General features: G+C 37.0%; 1 protein-coding gene across 3 annotated transcripts in view; it reads left to right on the plus strand.

Moving 5' to 3' along the window:
* Positions 1 to 21,050, plus strand: part of ARHGAP32 (Rho GTPase activating protein 32) — a 275,104-nt gene that overhangs the window by 108,435 nt on the left and 145,619 nt on the right. The window lies entirely within an intron of this gene.

Below are 21,050 nucleotides of genomic sequence, written 5' to 3' on the forward strand. Positions count from 1 at the left end.
TGAGTTTCTTTTCACTTACAGATTGTGTTTATAACACTAAGTTTATTTCAGTCACCCGGGTTTAAAACCTTGTATTTGTTATAAGTGAAGTAGTTTCAATTAATTTTCCTTAAAAGACAAAGGCCTCCCTTACTTGATCATGTTGCTGTATTTACATTTGACCTCTTTACTATCGATTTCTTGAATATACCACGTATTCTCCCATCTGGGGCCTCTGTTTGGATTCTTTTTTTCTGAAAGTGCTTTCCCTGTATCATCTGCAAAGCATGCTCAGTTCTCTCTTCAAGTGCTACAGTTAAGTGCTGCCTTCACTCACCCTCTTAGATGAAATAAATAACCCAGCCCTCTTCTCTCTGTCTTTCTAATGCTGCTTTAGTTTTCTCCATAGTGCTCGGAAATGCTGAATATTTGTATGAATATTTCTTTTGTTTCCATTAGATTGTAAGTTTCTTGAGTACTGGGACTTTGTCACTGTGCCTGGCATAGTAAATTCCCAGTAAATATTTTGGGAATGAAATTGTCATTCTCTGGACAAATTGAATGAATTGTTTCTCCTTGAGCATGCCCTGAATTTCATCTGTTGGATGTTATTATGAATTTTTTCTTTTTTTGTTTTTTCCCTTCTCTCTTTTCTTTCCCCTTTTAAACAAAAGTGAGACCATTACATTTTTCTTAGACTTTTCAAGAGTACCCTTTGTACTTGGTCCATTCCCCCTCTCAGTTGCCTGCTTTCTAAAGAAGAACGAAGATTGGTAGAATAGCAGTTCTTCCTGGATAATCTTCCTGAATAATCTTGAAGAGGTAATTTTGGAAGTGACGAGCATTTTGTGTGCTGCCCCTTGGGCTGATAGTTGTCCACTCCCCATGGAACTTACACTGGTTTCTTTTACCCATCAGTTACAAAGACATTTGCAATTTGAATAAAAGAAAAAGATAGTCTTTGCACACGCTCTTTCAATGAATTTCTTTAATTCTTTATTACTGTGTGGTTTAACTTTATATTTGACTGATGGGTGAATTTTAGTTATAACTCAGAGAAACTAGTGATGTTTATCATCTTACAGCCTTTAAGAGCTGAATGTTTTATTTAGTGTTGCTTTGTGAACAATCACAAATGCAGCCATTATTAATATGCAAAACCCAGATTTTGTATTTTTGCCAGCATATTATACAAAGCTCTTCAATAAACAACTCCATACCTCCATGCCCACCCCGTTACATGGTCATTCTGTCTGGCTGAAGATTGTGGGAATTCTCTGGTGTGAATCAAATGCTGTTAATTATTGAAGATAATTAATGCACCACTGGGAGTTCTGGAATTTGTAGTAGGTTGAATTGTATGAAATTGTTTATTTTCTAGGTTAAAAAGTGTTGAAAACGGGTAGTTTTATAAGGTTAAGCCTAAAATCTTTTGAACTAGTGAAGTAACCTTAAGCCCAGCATTTTATTGTTAATTATTAAACTAAAAACTACATTATAAATATTGTACTATTTAAGACATTAAGTGATCTGAATGTTACTTTTACTGATAGAATTTATTATATGGCTTTTCAAAACATTTTTAAACTTATAAAATATTGAAGGAGAAGAGTGCAGTTAGAGAGTAAGTATTGTTATGGCTCTCAACTGGAGTGCCACGGGAAGTCTAGGATCTTGCCATTTCTTCTGGTAGCAGAAAATTTTCAGTTGTCTCCATCACTTTTGGTTCTTTGTTCTCCCTTCTACACTTCTTCCCTTCATACCCTGCCTGTTTCAGAAATAATTTATAGTTTATGTTTTTATACTATATGTTTAAATATTATATGTACATTTTTATTTGTAGAGCTTATGTACAAAATTCAAGTATAGAAACAAATTATTTTCTAGTGGCACAGAAGAATAGTACTTATTTTCCCGAATGAAGTGCCTATGAAGTTAATTGTGTACTGTTTTTAGATTTTCCTAGGAACCTTTTAATAAAATGTCTGCTAAAATTAAATTCAACAAAGAAACCCTAATATTTTCAGCAGAGTAAATAGCTGCTGAATCAGTAGGATTATCTTTAACGATTGGGGCAGATGGAGTGAGATGAAGGAATAGATCGTTGTCCACTACAGAAAAGAGAAACTTCATATTAAAAAATTTTGCTGATGTGTCAGTATGTTAATTTTTAAGTTGATTATCCATCTGTTGCCTAGTAGAGAAGTTGTAATTATTATACTAATGGCACTTGCTAATAAATTTTCGTAAATTATTTTAAATATTGCTCCTGAATAATTTTCTCCTGAGCTGTTGCATGGTTCTTTCTGAGGACATATCTTCTAGTAGAAGTAAACTTTAAAGGTGATTCCTTTGCTGCAAAAGAACTGGTTTTATAATCAGTGTCAGGATTTTTTTTTTTTCCTTTAGTATTCTACCTTAGTGTTCCCCATCAAAACAGAGAATTAAATAGGAATAATTATGTAGTTTACTCCTGGGGTGTATTTGGTGGCTACTTGTATGTTGGGTGAATCACCCACATACTTAAGCCCACTTGTCTCCTTTGATTCCTACTTCTGTTTTTTTAGCACTTGTACATTGGGAGTTCTGAATGACTTATTGGAGGAAATAAGTGAAGGAAATTATTTTGTAGTATGTTTTTAACATCAAGGGTGTTTTGCTGCATCAGAATTTTTCTGAAAATACACAAATAACTCTGTTAATTGAATTTTTGTGATATACTTATTTTTAAGAATAATTTTTAGTGATAATGTAATATACTATAGATTTAATAAATTTAGCTTCTCTGTTGTATTGGGATGATTATTATTAAATTTTACCCCAGTGTCTCTTGTTCCTTTGTAAGAAAGGGAATAATGCTTAGACTAATTAAAATCCTATAAACATATTTCATTAAAGAGATTTGCTTTTATTTACTATGATTAAACTATATTTGAATGTGGAAATCAGCGGTTCTATTTGCCTCACTTGACAGAATGAATTTCACATTCAAATATCGCTTTTTCAGTTGTGTATACATACATGCATATACACAGTCCTACTACCATAAAGGTAACTTCTCCGATTTTTTCTTCTTTTAAGAAGCCAAAGATTTTCCCCTTTACCACAATATTTTTAAGATTTTATTTTTTATCATTGTCAAGAAATATTACTATGACATTAGTTTAAAGCTGTTGTATTCTTCAAATTCTGAGTACAAATAATAAAGAGAATATAAGACTTGAGTCTGTTAAAGGAAAAACAGTGAAAAGTGAAGGAAAAAAAATCACCATTTTTTAATCTTCTGTCTTACTTTCGGATACTTTTTGCTAGCCTTTTATGTAGAGAAGATTTTGTTCCAGACTTTCTTTCTCCATGCAAATTTTTTAGAAAAAAAATATTTTTAGGGAGGGGGAGAGATTGAGAGAGAGAGAGAGAGAGATTGACATTTGTTGTTCCACAGTTTTATGCATTCATTGGTTAGTTCTTATGTGTGCCCTGACAGAGATCAAACCCTCAACCTTGGCGTAGCAGACGATGCTCTAACTGAGCTACTTGGTCCAGGGCCCCTGTGCGTGTTGTATTGGTTTTTTCGTTCCAGGAAGAAAAGGACATTTCATGGGCACTTTAATAGCAGTATATTCTTACATCAATTGTATTTGCATGTCCTTTGTGAATGCTTATTCGGTGATGTTGATTTTTCTATAATGATTTCAGATCCTCCTTTACTGTTCGCAAGCATTAAGTACTCATTTTGCTTAGTTTGTCTTTATGCACAATACAAATTTAGTTTTACAATCTTGTTTATTCAGTTGATCATATGTGTGTGTGTGTGTGTGTGTGTGTGTGTGTGTGTGTGTGTGTGTGTGTTAGTTGGCTACTGTGCCTTTTCAAAATATGAGGGCATTTTATAGAAAATAATTTATATTTTAAATGATTGATATTATGCTATATATACAATTATATCTTTGGTGTTTAGTAATGACTACAATGGATTTAGGGTTGGGATTTTTCTGCCCTAGAAATTTATTCTCTATTGTGGGATGCTTATCTCTGCAAACTGCGTTTCCTGGGCTCCCTTCTCAGCAGAAACCGGCCTAGGTTTGGCCACAGGGAGGCACTGCTGCTTTCTCCCTCTCATTTCTGCTTTGATGGGCATCTCCACTGTGGTTCTGGCTCCCACCAGATATCTCATAATTTGGCTCTATGATTAGTAAAAAATTCATTGTTTTACCATAACATGGATGTGTCCCATCATAAATGTGTTTTAATTCTTGTTCTTCCCTAAATGTACATATCTAGTTTTGCCCATTAGAGTTATATAGGATATATAATCTCATTTATTTATGACAGTTTGTGATGGGTTAGCAAATTGTTGCTGTAAGGTAGGTAGCACGCACAGGTGGAAAAAGATAGCTGACTTCCTTTCTTTTTTCCTCTCATTGTAAAGCCTCCCTCTTTTATAAAAACAAAACATGCTTATATAGAAAAGGCAAAAAAAAAGAGAGAGAGAGAGGGACTGACACCCAAAATTCCATTTCCCACAGTGGTGAGATTTTTTGCTCTATTTCTTTTATGATTTCTTACAATGTGGAGAGTTTTAAATACAACAGCATATAAACATGGTTATTTTACACAAAACTTCAAATGCTTCTTTTCACAGATTATTGCTTTGTTGCTATATTCTTTCCCATCATGCTTGGAAATGTGATTTATAATTGTAAACCACATACAATTTTATTTCTTTCCTTCCCATTTAACATAGGCATTCTACCTTATTATTAAGATGCTACATATAGTTAAGAGAAAATTGACTTTCCCACTGTACATTATGGGAAGTGTCACTGGAAGGATGAGATCTCTGGAGATGACTAGCTGGTGGACACAGTTGTAAGGACACCTGTGAAGGGGGATTAAAAAACTGTGCTGTGAAGAGGGAGAGGAATTAAGTTTCCATTTGTAGAAGATAGTGAGGGCTTTGAGACCTGCACAATGAAGTGTGGCACAGATGTCAACATGCACAGTGAAATGGTGACTGCACGGGGGAGAGAGAGGTGGCTCCGCACTGAGTCGGCTCACTATGCCCGCCACCAGTTCCCTCCGTACCTGCAGAATTCGCACTTGGCTCTAGGGCTTGCCTTCGCGGCAGCAGCATGGTTCTGTGAGGAGAGCTTTAGCAGGAGCCTCGGGAGACTGCGGGAGTGGGCCTGTACAGATGGTTCTCCTGTTTTAAGATCAACTGACCTGGAACTTCAATTATATCTGAACTGTCTCTTCCCAGCCTTACTCAAGTTAATGTTCAAACAGCCAGAAGATGGAAATCTTGGCAGGGGTTCTCTTTAGAATTTTTCCTACCACAGTATTATACAGTTTTTCTCTATTATTTATACTACTTAATGTAGTTAACACATGTGATAATATTAGTTGATGACAATTACAAATACTCCAGAAATTTAAAAACCACTAGTATTTCATAAAACTTGCCTGGGAGACATTTATGTGTGTAGTATGTTATAATTGCTATTAAATGAAAAAAATCTTAATAAACAAATTTAATGACTACATAAAATCCTACAATACAAGATGTATTATTGGTGTTTCATTAATTGGTAGGGCTCTGACTTTGTTTTATATTTTTCACTTTGATGAATATCTTTATGATGAATTTTGCCTTTTTAAAACTATTATCGGGAATTATCTGAAGAGTATAATAGGATTTTGTTAATTTGTACTCTAGGCAGTAATGTTAATGTTTTTTGTGCCATACCTTCTCAATCAAATATTTTTAGCCTTTTGTATTTTGATAGGAGTAAAACTATATATCTCATTGTTATTTTTCATTAAAAAATTTGACAGCCTTTGAACTTCTTTTCTTCCAAATGCCTAATATATTTGATATAGGAGATTTTATGATAAAAATTCAATTTAATTTAAGCTCAGTACCTAAACCCCCTGTGCCGAGTTGCTTCTTCCTTGGTCTCAGTTTCCTCTTCAAGGTGGAATAGCTCCGTGACATTTCATTCAGTTCTGTGGTTGCAGACTAGCTATCTTCCATTGCTGTGTTTCTTCCTCAGGTAAAAATCTTAACACCCATCAGCATTTTGCTCATGCCTATGAAGATGGATAACATAGATGGACTTTTGGAGAAGACGGTCACACACATAGATCACACAGAAGGAGCGGACATTGTGGTGGAGTGACTGGAAGTAGCCAGCCTAATGGTTGTGTGTCAGAACACAGGACTACACTGCATTAAATCATTTCACAGTTACCTACTTAATATTATGTCTGCACTTGAAGTTGGCATCAAGAGAATAGGATATGAAAGATTCTTTAAAGATCTGTACCAGTGGCAGGCATGGTAGAATATTTTTCTGGATTTAGTGAGCAGTGAAGCAGAGAGGACTAAATATTGCCAATTCTTGTTTTTGCCAATTTCAATATTGAATTATGTTTTTCTGAAACGATAAACTGTCCTCTGTGTGGTTGAAGAGTTCAGATTGTGGAGAAACAAATACTTTCCTTGTTACAGTTGCCGCAGTTTTTCAGACTACATTAGCTTTCACCAGTGAGGACATACTTTTGAGTTACGTTTAGCTAGTGCCAAACTGTAGGCTTTTGATCTTGTTCCTTGAATTTTTGTCAGACAAAGTGTGCTCCCTGCCACACTCATGTGATTGAGTTTTGAATATAAATCCAGGGCTTTAATTCTTATTCTTGATGAACTTCATAATCATTTTTGTCTTTGCATCCTGTTAAAATAAAATCACTTTGAATTCTCTCAGTAGAGTATTAAAATTCTTTTCATTTATCTTCTATCCATAAATATGATGAATGTTATGTTCCTATCTTTTATCGGAGTTGTGAGAAATTTAGGAATAAAAGAGCCCTGTTGATGTCTCTTATGCAATCTTCCTGTTACAGAATAATTTGCAGTATAATTGACACTTACCTAACATTATTGAGTATTTAATCAGCTTCAAATAAATCTAACAATATTAATATTGAATTTCCACTTTAAAATCTTAACAACAGGTATATCACAAAATACTCAGCTATTGGGTTGGCCAATAAGTCCATTTAGGGTTTTTTTGTAAAATATATAGCACATTTTTCCTTTTCACCGGTAATTTGATTGATCTGTTTGTTTTGAGTATGTCAGCCATCTCCTGCTATTGGCTCCTGGTGAGTAGAGGCCAGGGTGCTGCTGAACACCTTCCAATGCATAAGGCAGCCCCACAGCAAAGAATCATTTGCCCGAAATGGCAATAGTACTAAGAAACTTTGTAAACTACTTCTGACACGTTTGATCAGTCATAGCAACTTCTCCATATGCTGCAAGAATCTTTTTTTTTTCATTTCAGTTGCGTTTTTACCTTTCTTGAAATAATAAATCATAATATACCAAAATTGTTGCATATATTCTTCCATCTTCAGTATTGAAACAGCTGCACAAAAATTTACCAATTTTGTTTTTTTTAATGTGTGCTGATGTGACAGCTGTCACAATACAGTTATGTTGTTTTGAACAAAATTGTTTCATATGAGTTAAAGACAACTAATCCCTGCTAGAGCCATTGTACAAAAAAAAAGGAAACAGCTTGTTGGCCAGCCCAGCATATTCCTGAGGTGTGACTGTTTGAGTCCCTTCTGCACTGTGTCATTCCAGCCGCCTTGTTGAAACGCTCCCTGCTGCCCACCCCCCGCCCCCACAAAGGAAATGAGTAAGGGTTTCTACCTAGTCTTTTGATTTGTATTTGTATAAGTACAAACATTACTTTTTGATGACATTGACATTTGCTTGCTTTAATCATTTAGTTTTTAATACTTTCAAAATAACGATGCAAATATTAGTGGAAACAGTTTGTTACCATTCGCTTCCAGGATATATCCCACTTGGAATCTTTTACTTTGTATTGTTGTCCATTGAAGTTATTCCTCTCTGTGTGATTCAGCCTCTGATTTAAACTCATTAGGTTCATTTCTTTTATTTGGCTTTTTTTGATTTATACGAAGCACATATTTGATTATTCAAATGACCAAAATGTTTCTCATTATATATTTTGTCTTTGTCCTGTTGACATAAGAAATGTCGAAACCTATAAGAATTTTTATGAGTTTATTAAGCTAAGCTGGCAATAGTTGCTGGGAAGCAGAATCTCAACGGGGTGAGAAAATGCCCCAGACAGTTTGCACCTTATTGTATGGTCGGGATCAAAGGAGAAGACATGAGGGGGTTACGTGGTATCCACTGGTGGTGGGTTAGGGAGGCAGGGGAAAGCAAAGTGGGGAAATCTGTGAGACTGGACAAAAAGCGCAACAGACACAGCCTTCTTTTACATTGGTGGGTGTAGGAGAGTTAACAAAGAACACATAAGGAACACAGAGATAGTATGTGGGAGAATGAGATACAAAGGAGGGGTTCTGTCACCGAAAAGGGACTGGGACTGAGGCAGCTCTGCCCTGGGATGGTCTGGAATGTGTGGGCTCTTATCTTCATCTGGGAAAAATTTCTCAAGTCCAGGTGATTTTGAGAGCAGACATATTAAAGCTGGAGACAGCAAAACGGGAGGGCTTAAGATAGAAGAGGCAAGATCACAGCTGCGGGAGTGAGTGGAGTGGAGCTGCTTTTTGACTCACTGGGAAATTAGGCAAATGAAGGCCCTTGGAGGCAGATTCAGGGGCTTAGCTCAGAATGAGCTTCTGCCGCCTATTGCTCCCTGGTTGCCCGTGTCCTTGGGAACCTTACAGATACATGCCTATGGAAGGAAGGAGGGGAGGCACGGGTGTGCTCTGGGTTTGTATCTCTTTTCTCAATGAAGGAATGAATGTTAGGGGAGGTCTCATGGGAGAATCTCAATAGAATATTCATCAGCTTTCCAGGTGTGTCCTTTAATACACTGATGCATCAAAATGAGTGTATGGAGGGGTCAGGGTCATTCTGTGGTTCAAGAATGTCACTGAAGAGGTACCAGGACTGAGGTGGGTTTGCCTCAGCAAGGTCTGGAATGTGCCCCTGGGTGTCCAACCTGTGGCCTGCAGGCCACACGCGGCTCAGAATGGCTATGAATGTGGCCCAACACAAAGCCGTAATTTACTTAAAACATGATGAGATTTTTTGTGTGTGTGAATACATGTTGCAGTGTATTTACTATGTGGCCCAAAGCAACTCTTCTTCCCGTGTGGCCCAGATATGCCAATTGGCAGGACACCCCTGAGAACCATTTGCTCCTAAGTGTTCTTGGTTAGGGAAGATAAGACCTTGTGATTTATTATCAGGCTGTAAATTGCTTGGCTGTTTAGTTGTCAGTTTCCCCATTGCACTTGCCAAGGAATTTTCCTAGCTGCTTATTATCCTGCCTCTGTGGTCTCGGGTTCTAGAGGGAAATTGTGCCCTGAGTGGTCTGGAAAAATGTGATTACTCTGACTTTTCAAAGGCATGTTATTGTAACTGCAAAAAAAGCTCAGTTCAGGTATAGACTTTTGTCAAGAAAGGTACTGGTCTAGGGCTTGACTACTTGCTATGACTCCCTTTTAGTTAGGAATTTTAATTTCAGATCATCCTATGTGGCTACTTCAGGTCTGTGAATTTATAAGGCTTGCCATGCTCTTGAGTAATTTTAAAGATCCGATTGGCTTTTTGAATGCTTCCTGAACTGGGCAGCATGTCATCAAGTAAGCAGAAAAGAGTTCTGAGGTGCTGTGGAAAGTGTAGGGCTTTACAGGCCAAAAGGGGGAGAGGGAGGGAAAGGACGGATTACCTCATCTTCCTTTGTGGGGTGGGAAGGGCCTATGTGGCAGCTCACCTCGATGGTGCTGACCTGAAAATGCCAAGTGGACTGGCTGAGATTACATTCTTGGGAGAGACTGAAAGTGCAGTTAGGTTTGAGATTAAGGTTCAGTTTGGTTATGTGGTTTTAGCACAAGCGACTCCATTTTGGCCTGTTGTCTGTCTTTCTCACAGTTACTGGAGATAGTCCTGCAAAGAATGGCCTTATACACATAGCACTTTTTACTTCTGCCGATATAAGAGCAAAATGATAGCTCTATCCAGCAAAGCTTTTGTTTAGAAAGGGAGGGCAGATAAAGTGCTTCTCAGATAAGGTCAAGTTAAAGGAGTTCGTCATCACCAAGCCCTTATTAGATGAAATGTTAAAGGGACTTATGTAAGAGAAGAAGATGAAAAATATGAACAGTAAAATGACAGCAAACTCAATTATTAACAACCACACCTAAAGCAAAAACAAGAGCATACTAAGGAAACAATAGAACAGAAACATAAAGATAGCCTCTTCAACAAATGGTGCTGGGAGAACTGGACAGCTACGTGCAAAAAAAGAAACTTGAGCACCAACTTACACCATATACCAAAATAAATTCAAGATGGATAAAAGACTTAAATATAAGCTGTGACACCATTAAAGTCCTAGAGGAGAACATCGGCAAGAAAATCTCAGATATTTCACGCAGCAACTTTTTTACTGATATGTCCCCTAGAGCAAGGAATATAAAGGAAAGAATAAACAAATGGGATCTCATCAAAATAAAAAGCTTCTGCGTGGCTAAAGAAAACAGTGTTAAATTAAAAAGACAACCAATTGTATGGGAAAACATATTTGCCAATGATACCTCAGACAAAGGTTTAATCTCCAAAATATACAAAGAACTTACACGACTCCACTCTACAAAGACAACCAACCCATTTAAAAAATGAGAAAAGGACTTGAACAGACACTTCTCCAAGGAGGACATACAGAACATCCAGAGACACATGAAGAGATGCTCAATATCGTTAGCTATCAGAGAGATGCAAATTAAAACCACAATGAGATACCACTTTACACCGGTCAGGATGGCTATCATAAACAAAGCAACAAACAACAAATGTTGGAGAGGTTGTGGGGAAAAGGGGTCCTTAGTTCACTGTTGGTGGGATTGCAGACTGGTACAACCATTATGGAAAACAGTATGGAATTTTCTCAGAGAAATAAAAATCGACCTGCCTTTTGACCCAGCAATTCCACTGCTAGGATTATATCCTAAGAATCCTAAAACATCAATATCAAAGAACCTATGCACCACAATGTTCATAGCAGCACAATTTACAATAGCCAAGAGTTGGAAGCAACCTAGGTGCCCATCAGTAAATGAATGGATCAAAAAATTGTGGTACATATACACAATGGAATTCTATGCAGCAGAAAGAAAGAAGGAGCTACTACCCTTTGCAACAACATGGATGGAACTGGAAAGCATTATGCTGAGTGAAATAGGCCAGGTGTTGAAAGACAAATACCATATGAGCTCACCTTTAACAGGAAGCTAAACAACAAAACAAACAAGCAAGCAGAAAAAAAAAAAAAAAAACAAAGACACTGAAATAGAGAACAAAGGGACAGCGACCAGAGGGGAGAGGGAAGGGAAGTTAAAGGGAAAACGGGGGAGGGCTTTGGAGGAACAAGTAGGAAGGACACAGGGACAAGAACTAAGGGGGGCGGAAATGGGAGGGAGGTGGGGAGCAAGGGGCGGGGTTGGCTGGGAAGGGAGAAATAGACAAAAAAAACTGTACTTGAAAAATAACTAAATAAAAATTTTAAAAAAGAACAGAAATGGAGATCACATGGAGGGTTATCAGCATGGGAGTGGGGTGGGGAGAGAGGGGGAAAAGGTACAGAGAATAAGTAGCATAGATGGTAGGTAGAAAATAGACGGGGGAGGGTAAGAATAGTATAGGAAATGTAGAAGCCAAAGAACTTACATGTACGACCCATGAAAATGAACTGAAGTGGAGGAATGTGGGTGGGAGGGGGTGTGCAGGAGAGAGGGGAGTGAAGGGGGGAAATGGGACAACTGTAATAGCATAATCAATAAAATATATTTAAAAATAAAATTATTTCGGCAACATTTTTTTGAGAACAGAGATAAATGTGTCTTTACTATTTTCAGTGAAAAGCCTTATCTAGACGTTATTATCATGAATAGGGGGTGAGTTTTATCAGAAAATTTTCTGCATCTGTTGCAACAATCTAATATTTTTCCTAATTTTAATTATGAAAAATAATGAACTTTTCATTGTTAATCTGTCCTTGCACTCCTGAAATGAACTCAATTGGGTTACAATATATTTCTAAAAATTAATACAATGATAGATCTGGATTGCTATTTTGTTTAGTATGTTTTTATGCATCTGTGTTTAATAAATGAGATTGACCTATAATTTTCTGTCCTCATATTGTCTGCTTTTTTCACATTTAATTTTTTTCTATCAGTTGTCATTGTGGTATAACATACAAAGAAGTCACAAATGTTATGTAGAGCTTGATGAATTTGCACTTTCGTTTCTCCCATGTGACTGCCATCCAGATTTAAACGTACAACTTTTCTTGAAATTTAGAATGCTCCCTTGTATGCCGCTCAGTCCGTACTTTTCCACTGAAGGCAGCCATTGTTCCTCTAGGTGACATCCTCAGTGTGTGCTCTTTGTGGCTGTGTGCTGCTATGTGTGTAAAGGAATATCATTGTATTTTTTATTTGTGTTTCTATGATGGTGATTTATGTTTAGTGTCATTTCATTTGCTTATTGGACACTTAGATGTCTTTTTCTGTGAGAAGTTCATTGAAGCCATGTATTTTTCTTCCGTTGGGTTGCCTATTTTTTAAAAAACTAAATTTTAGAAGTTCTTTTTTAAATTAGATTTTTTTTTATTGTTGTTCAAGTACAGTTGTCTTTGTTTTCCCCTGACCCGCCCATCTCTACCTCCCACCCTTGATCCTACCCGACTTTGGCTTTGTCCTTGGGTCCTTTACACATGCTCCTTGATGACCCTTCGCCTTTTCACCCGGTTATCTCCTTCTCTCTCACCTTGGGTTACTCTCAGTTTGTTTATTATTTCCGTGTCTTTGGTTATATTTTGCTTGCTTGCTTGTTTTGTTGACTAGGTTCTATGTATAGGTGAGATCATACAGTATTTGTCTTTCACTGTCTGGCTTATTTCACTCAGCATAATGCTCTCCAGTTCTATCCATGGTGTTCTGAAGGGTCAGAGCTCCTTCTTTCTTTTTGCTGTGTAGTATTCCCTTGTGTAAATGTACCATACCACAGTTCTTCATAAATTATGGATAGCAGATATATACAACTTTTAATGCCTTTATCAGATATATATATATATTTTCCAACTTCTTTTAGACTCCAACTTGCCTTTTCACCTGCTTAGCTTTAGTAAAGTCCCAATTTATTAAAACATTTTTATTGTAATTATTATTTTTTTCTGTGTATTTTAAAGACATCGTTGCCCACTCCAAAGTTATGAAAGTCTTGTGTTGAGGAACATGTTTGCTTTTTATGTTTGGGTCTATGACCTAACTTAAAATCGAACTTTGTATGTGATATGAGATAGGGAATCAACATTCACTTTTATCCTTTGGAAATTCAGTTGACTTAGTACTATGTACAAAGTGACTGTCTGTCCTCTGACTTAACAGCACTGTTGCCTTTGTCGTGAATCAGTTGGCCATATTATTGGCTGCTGCCTGAATTTCCTTATGGGCCTTCCAGTCCATTTTTCTATTCTCGGGCAAATGCCACACTGTCTTAATTATAATTTTGTAGTGGATTTTGATACCTGGTAGAGTGGGTCTTCCAGTTCTGCTCTTCTTGACTTGGCACTTCTGTGTGATTTTTGGTATTTCTGTATAAATTCTTAGAATTGGTTTGCTGATTTACTCAGATAAACCTATAGATGATCTGGGGGAGAACTGGCACCTCGACAGGATGGTGTCATTCAGTCCACACAAACGAAGGTATTTATTCATGTATTAGTTTATATCTTCTTAAATTTTGAAAAATGTAGTTTTTAGTGTAGGGCTCTTTTATGTATTTTATTATATATGTTTCTAGGTATTTGATGTTCTCTTAATGTTCTTATATTGCTATTGTTTTAAACTTTTATTTTCTATTTGTTTGTTGGTACTTTGTTGAAATGTAATTAATTTTTGTAAATTTATGGCCAGAAACCTTGATAAATTAAATGCTTTGGTTAATTGTAAGAGTTTGTGAATCACTGTACACACGTGTTTTCTTTTTTTTAACTTTTCATGTTGCACTGGCTGGGCACTCTAGGGTGATGTGGAATAGATAAGGTGATGGCGTACATCCTTGTGTTGTTGATATCGGGGGAAACTTTAAATATTTCCCCATTCAGTGTCATATTTTCTTTAGTTTTTTTCTGGCTACTTTAAAAATATTACATGAAGGATGTTCTCTTTATTGATGTTTATTCTTTCATGAATAGGGTTGGGGATTTTTTCAAATGTGTACTTCCTAGCAGATGACCATGTCATTATTTTCTTTTCTTTTTTCTTTTTGTTAATGTGATTAGCTGTTGTGTTGTTTCCAGGTGTTACAGTGACATTGCATTCCTGGAATAATCTACCTGGTCAGGGTGTTTTACCCTTTTTTTCTGTATTATTTGTTTCATTTTTCTGAATTTTTACATTCTACTTAAAACTCTAATTTTGCACTCCCAGGGGAATGTAGCCACTCTGCCACCATGCAGGCACCTCTGTTTCCCGCTGCGTGTCGCAGGTTCTGTGAGCATCACGTCTACATTTATCCAACAGTGCTATTGTGTTTTCTTTGAACTTGCCCGGAGAAATGAAGAAGATACTGATGGTCTGTTACGTTTGTCCAATTATTCACCATTTCCGTTGCCCTTCCTTCAAACCAGAACACGTGTGTTTTACCTTGGTAATGTCTCCTTCACAGGAAGAACTTCTTCCAACCTTTCCTATAAGAAAGGGCCTGTTGGTGATAAATTTCTTTTCACCTGAGTGTGCTCATATTTTTACTTCAATTTGGAAAGATACTTTCACTGGATGTAGTTTTCTGGAATGAGTGTTCTTTCAGCATTTTATAACCGTTGAGAAACCCAAGCGTTTAAACTACTGAACTGTATGTCATATGCCTTTTTTCCCTTCCTTTGGTTCCTCTCAAGACACTTCTCTTATATTTGGTTTTTCAAGAGCTCGATTATTATGTTTTGGTTTTGTGGTTTTCTTTGATATTTTTTTTGATCTTGCATCTGTAAATATGTTTTGATAAATTTACAATGTTTTCAGGAATTATTGCTTTAAATAGTTTTTTCCTGCGCCAATATGTTTCTTCTCCATGGGTATCTATCAGTCCGTTCATATTTTTGAATCTTTAAAAACAATTTTTAGCTATCTTTTCAGATTGGATACTTTGTTTTGCCTAATGTCAGATACTCTGTCATCTTCATTTTGCTACTGAGCCAAGCCACTATTTTTTTATTTCAGATACTATATTTTTCAGTTTTAAAACCTGCGTGTTCCTACCAAATACTAGGATTTCACTCCTTGGGGTGTTCTATTTAAGGAGATGTGGTTGTTGCAAGGTTGGTTTACTTGCTTGCAGTAAGTAAAGGAGACAACCAACTCAAACAAAGCTCTGTTTCCTCAAAGGGAGACTCAGCCATCGCTTATATATACTATTTGATTAATTTCATGCTAATTTCTTCCTCTTGTTAGCTACACTTATCTCTCTGTCAAGTTCATCTTGTTTACTGCTGCATCTGCAAAATACTGGCCTACCCTTTGTTTAGCAACAGTAGCGTTTAGTAAGAACTGCAGACCTTGAGACCCTTGTCCTGTCTAACAGTTTGGTATTTTTGTATAGACGCAGTTTTCATAGGAGTTTTTGTCTTTCCCCTGGTTCCAGTATCTAATGCACCATGTTTATAACATGTTTTAAAGCCTTTGATAAATCCAACATCTCAGATTTGGCATTTGATTGTCTTTTGGGGGGAATTGCTCATATTTGACTGGTTTTTGGTTTATGCAGTAATTTTTTATTGTGTCATGAACATTTTGATTATCATGTTATAAAACTGACTCATAGTGAAACCCTCTGGAGAATCTTGGCTTTTCTGTTTTATCGGGCATTAACCTGGTGGGGTTTAGACTGATGTTTCTATCTAGACTTGTTTGGATAGTGATTTCAACATCAGTTCACTTTCAATTTTGTGCACATTGTCTCAGAGAACTCAGTCCGAGTGTTCTGCTTTCCCCACACGCAGTCCTGAGGATGTAGCGTGCGGGCGTGCCCTTTGCCCCCACTGCTGTCAAGCCTTTCCTTTATCAGGATTTGGCTGAACATGGAGTTCGCCTTAGGTGATTGATCTCTCTCAAAGATCATGGCCTCTTATGTCTTTTCTGTATGGTTGTACTTCGGTGCTTAAAACAGTTGGTTTATATGTTTAGACAGCTTTTCTGGTTGTCTCAGTCTTCTCCTTGCTGATGTCCTAAAGTCTCTTAAATGGTTTTGGTGTCTGTTAACTTATGTGTTAGAAATCAGCCTTCTATTTGTGTTCTTTGAAACACTCTTCTCATTCCTCATTGTCTTTCCAGTTACAAATATTTTAAACAAATGTAGAACCAACTTAAGTGTCATAAAAAATTCTATTGATGTATTTTTCTGTTAATTTTTAATTGAAGCCCAATACACTCACACACTTGCACATACTATAGTAGTGGCTAGATTTATTCATGTTGTTTAATTACATTCAAATTAAAAACCAGAAAGTCGTATTAAAAAAAACAACTCCTTTTTAAATTTCTAACACCCTTTTCTCAAGCCAGCATTCCATTGCATAAATATACCATGATTTATTCAGGCTGCCCCTGTTTTCGTGTATCTGTGGTATTTCCGATTTCTGGGGATTATACAAAAGCTCTTATGAGCATTTCTGTACATATTCGTGTACGTACGGAGCATTTTGGGGTCTGCATTTGGGAGTGCAGTTGCAGGGTCACGGGGATAGTTGCATGTTTAATTTAATAGAAATTATTAAACAGTTTTCCAGAGTGGCTTTGAGTATATTATACTTCAGTCAGCAATACGTGAGAGTTTTAGTGCTCCATGTCTTTTTGCCAACTTGGGTATTTTAATTAAAAAAAATTCTCTAGCTCTTTGGAGAGTGTGCAGTATTACCCCGTTACGACTTTCTTCTGCATTCTTGATGAGTAATGGCCTTGAGTATCTACAGTTATTGGCCATTTGGTGTCCTTTTTATGAAGTACCTATTTAGATTTTTTGGCTTTTAAAATTGGGTTGTTAGTTTTTATTTTATTGCAAGGAGTTTTTTTTATATGACTTTCTGGTTTTTAATTTGGATGTAATTAAATTCATTTTTTTATAAATAGTACTTTTGTTTTCTGTTTAAGGCATTTTTATTTATGTTAGATTTATTCTTCTGTGTTCAATCTTAGATGCATTAAATCTTCACATTGAGTGAATTTCCACCTTGAATGACTTTTTGTGTTTACTATTTACAGAAGGCTCAAGGTTTTTTCTTATTTTGCATACTTTAGAAAACTGTGCCAATCTTATTTATTGACACAGTACTATTCTTTTGAATTGAATTGTTACTTTTGTCACAAGTCAAGTTTCGTTGTCATATGTGGGCTTTCCCCAGACTTTCTGACACATTTACTTAATTTGTTTTGTTCTAGTCTAATACCACAGTGACTTAAAGTACTGTTGCTTTATAGTAAGTCTTGAAATCAAGACCTGTAACAGCTAGACCTTCCAGGTTTATAATTTTTGTGGGAAGCTATTAAGTATCTTGATATCTATATGTCAGACAAATATTTCTACCTTTGATTTTAAAAAATGTTCTTTTCTTTGAAAAATCTAAAAGAACAGAATCTAAAACTAAGTATATATACACAGTAATACAGATGCCCACTAAAAACGTGAAACCTTATTCACCTCTTACTTATTTAATTAGACAAGAAAGATAAGGAGCTAATCCCATCAGAAGAAGATAAGGACTGATAATATTCAGTGTCTGTGAGGTTGTGAGAAAATAGGTATTCATGTACAAGGTTGGTGGCGTTGAAAGTTGGGTCAGTGTTTCTGGAGGATTATTTAGCAATGTTCATCAGAATAGTAGTAGTATGGGGGAGGGGGACAGGGAAAAGAAGGGGAAGGGTCGTAAGGAACATCTGTAAAGGACCCATGGACAAACCATAGGGGGTAGGATTGAGGGTGGGGCAGGGGAGAGCGGTGGGGGGGAAAATGGAGATATCTGTACTGGAACAACAATAAAAAAGGCAAAAAAATCATTAAGTAAAGTAAAAATAGTATTAGTAAAATATTTTCGGTCATAAAAATAGGGCTTTTAACATGAAGAATTTTATTTTGTTAACTGTAGACTTTCATAGATACTGCTTATTAGCCAGGAGAATCATAAGATGAGAGATAAAAGTCTTGATTTGCTTTTCTAGGGCAGTTAGCAACTGGGTTTCTTCGGGTGTTTTTCTTGAATACTATTAAGTTTTAGTGTTGTATTGAGGGTTGAGGATGTCAGGTATTAATAAAATATGTACGTCTATCACTTCATTAGCTCTTGCCCAAGGAAGTTATCCTCTTGATGAGTGGAAAAATTGAAAAGAGAAAGAGACAAAGCAATCTCCAATAAAATATGAATAATAATATAATAAAATGCTTCAACTCGCTGTATGGAGGGTGAGTCCTACGGGAGATTAGTAAGAGAGAATATCAAGATTTGGCTAAGTTATGAGGACAGGCTTCAGTGGAGGAGGCGCACAACGTAATTACTTGGTATTTGGACACATTGCAGACGGATCCCCATGGTCAGTCTAGTTGACATTCATCGCTGTCTGTATCACGAACTTTTTCTTAGAAGTGTGATAAGAACTTCTAAGATGTACTCTCAGCCACTTTCAAATATGCAATACAGTGTCATTAGCTGCGGTCACCAGAGTGTACCTGACACCCCCAGACTTCTTTACCTTGTCATGGAAAGTTTGTGCCTTTTGACCCCATTCACCCATTTTGCCCACTCCCTACCCCCCTGCTCTGTGAGACTCCAATTTCTTAGTATTTCTGAGCTTTTTTTTTGCTTTGTATTTCCAGATGCCACATTTAAGTGAGATCATATGGTGTTTGTCTTTATCTGACTCATTTTACTTAGCATAATGCCCTCAAGGTCCAATCATGTCACAAATGGCACGATTTCATTCTTTTATGGCTGGATGGGATTCATTGTATATATTTATTGTATCTTCTTTGTGAATCTCCTCTTAACTCAATCTAACTGCTCAGCCCACATTACGTTCCCCTATTGCATCACGTGACATTGGCTTTGATGATCAAGGTTACAAAGCCTGGGTAGTTTGACTTCGGCTGGTGGGCACACAGTGCTGGATACAGATCTTGTATCATAGAAATGCACACCTGAAACTTACATATGTGATCCTATTAACCGATGTCACACCAATAAATTTAATTAAAACTCATGGATAATATAGCATAAATATGTTTTTAATAGTGGATTTTTGGATTTGCTGTTTATTTTGTTCAGAGTGTGAAGGACCTTGCAGTTGAATGTGTCACCAGAGTTAGAAAAATTGCCACATGAAAATGTGGTAGGTGAAGGAGTAAGTTTGGAGATGTCACTTTCAGAATCTGGTGTGAGAAATACATGTCCTGAGCTCCTAATTAGGTTCATACTGCCATTTTACCTTTTATTAATAATTGGAACCAAGGTTACTTTTTAAATATATTTTATTAATTATGCCATTACAGTTGTTCTATTTCCCCCCTTCATTCCCCTCCACCCTGTACACCCCCTCCCCCACGCTTACCCCCCGTTTAGTTTATGACCATGTGTCTCAAGTTCTTTAGATTCTATATTTCCCATACTATTCTTGCCCTCCCCCTATCGATTTTCTACCTGCCGTTTATGCTACATATTTTCTGTACCTTCTCCCCCCTTCTCCTCCTCCCACTCCCCCATTGCTAACCCTCCATGTGATCTTCATTTCTATGGTTCTACTCCTGATTTAGCGGTCCTCTTAGTTTGCTTTTGTTTTAGGTGTGGTTGTTAATAACTGTGAGTTTGCTGTCCTTTCACTGTTCATCTTTTTTATCTTCTTTTTCTTAGGTAAATCGCTTTAACATTTCATATAATAAGGGCTTGGTGATGATGAACTCCTTGAATTTGATCTTATCTGAGAAGCACTTTATCTGTCCTTCCATTCTAAATGAAAGCTTTGCTGGATAGAGCAATCTTGGATGTAGGTCTTTGGATTTCATGACTTGGAATACTTCTTTCCAGCCCCTTCTTGCCTGTAAGGTCTCTTTTGAGAAATCAGCTGACAGTCTGAGGGGAACTCCTTTGTAGGTGACTGTTCCCTTATCTCTTGCTGCTTCTAGGTTTCTCTCCTTCATTTTAATCTTGGCTAATATAATTATGATGTGCCTTGGTGTGTTCCTTCTTGGGTCCAACTTCTTTGGGACTCTCTGAGCTTCCTGGATTTCCTGGAAGTCTATTTCCTTTGCCAGATTGGAGAAGTTCTCCTTTATTATTTGTTCAAATAAGTTTTCCACTGGTGGCTGTTCCTCTTCCCCTTCTGGTACCCCTGTGATTCGGATGTTGGAACGTTTAAAGATTTCCTGAAGGTTCCTAAGCCTCTCCTCATTTTTTTGAATTCTTGTTTCTTCATCCTTTTCTGTTTAGTCATTTTTTCCCCCTTCTAGTCCACTCCTTTGATTTGAGTCCCAGTTTCCTTTCCATTACTGTTGGTTTCCTATGTATTTCCCTTCATTTCAATTAGTTTAGCTTCCATATGTTCCTCTAATTTGTGACTAAAATCAACTAGTTCTGTGAGCCTCCTGATCACCAGTGTTTTGAACTGTGCATCTGAAAGTTTGGCTATTTCTTCATCACTTAGATTTATTTGCTCTGGGGCTCTGAGTTGTTCTTGAGCCATGTTTTTATCTGTTTGTGCCAGTTACGTATGAGGAGCGGAGCCTTAGTTGTTCACCAGGGCGGGGCCACCAAGGTCGCTGGTTTGTGACGCTGCATGTAGGGGTGGGGTCAGAGAGGGACAATGGTGGTTCTCGCTGCTGCTTTCCACCTCTGGGGCCTGCGCAGTCTGTCTCACCACTGCTAGCTCCTTCACTGGTTTATCTGCCCATGAATGTGTGACCATGGTCCGCCCTCAGTGGGTCTGCCCGCTTCTCCACACCTGGGATCCACCCACGG

Source organism: Artibeus jamaicensis, unplaced genomic scaffold (assembly GCF_021234435.1).
Source record: "Artibeus jamaicensis isolate MK-2021 breed Jamaican fruit bat unplaced genomic scaffold, CSHL_Jam_final scaffold_660, whole genome shotgun sequence".
Classification (NCBI taxonomy): domain Eukaryota; kingdom Metazoa; phylum Chordata; class Mammalia; order Chiroptera; family Phyllostomidae; genus Artibeus; species Artibeus jamaicensis.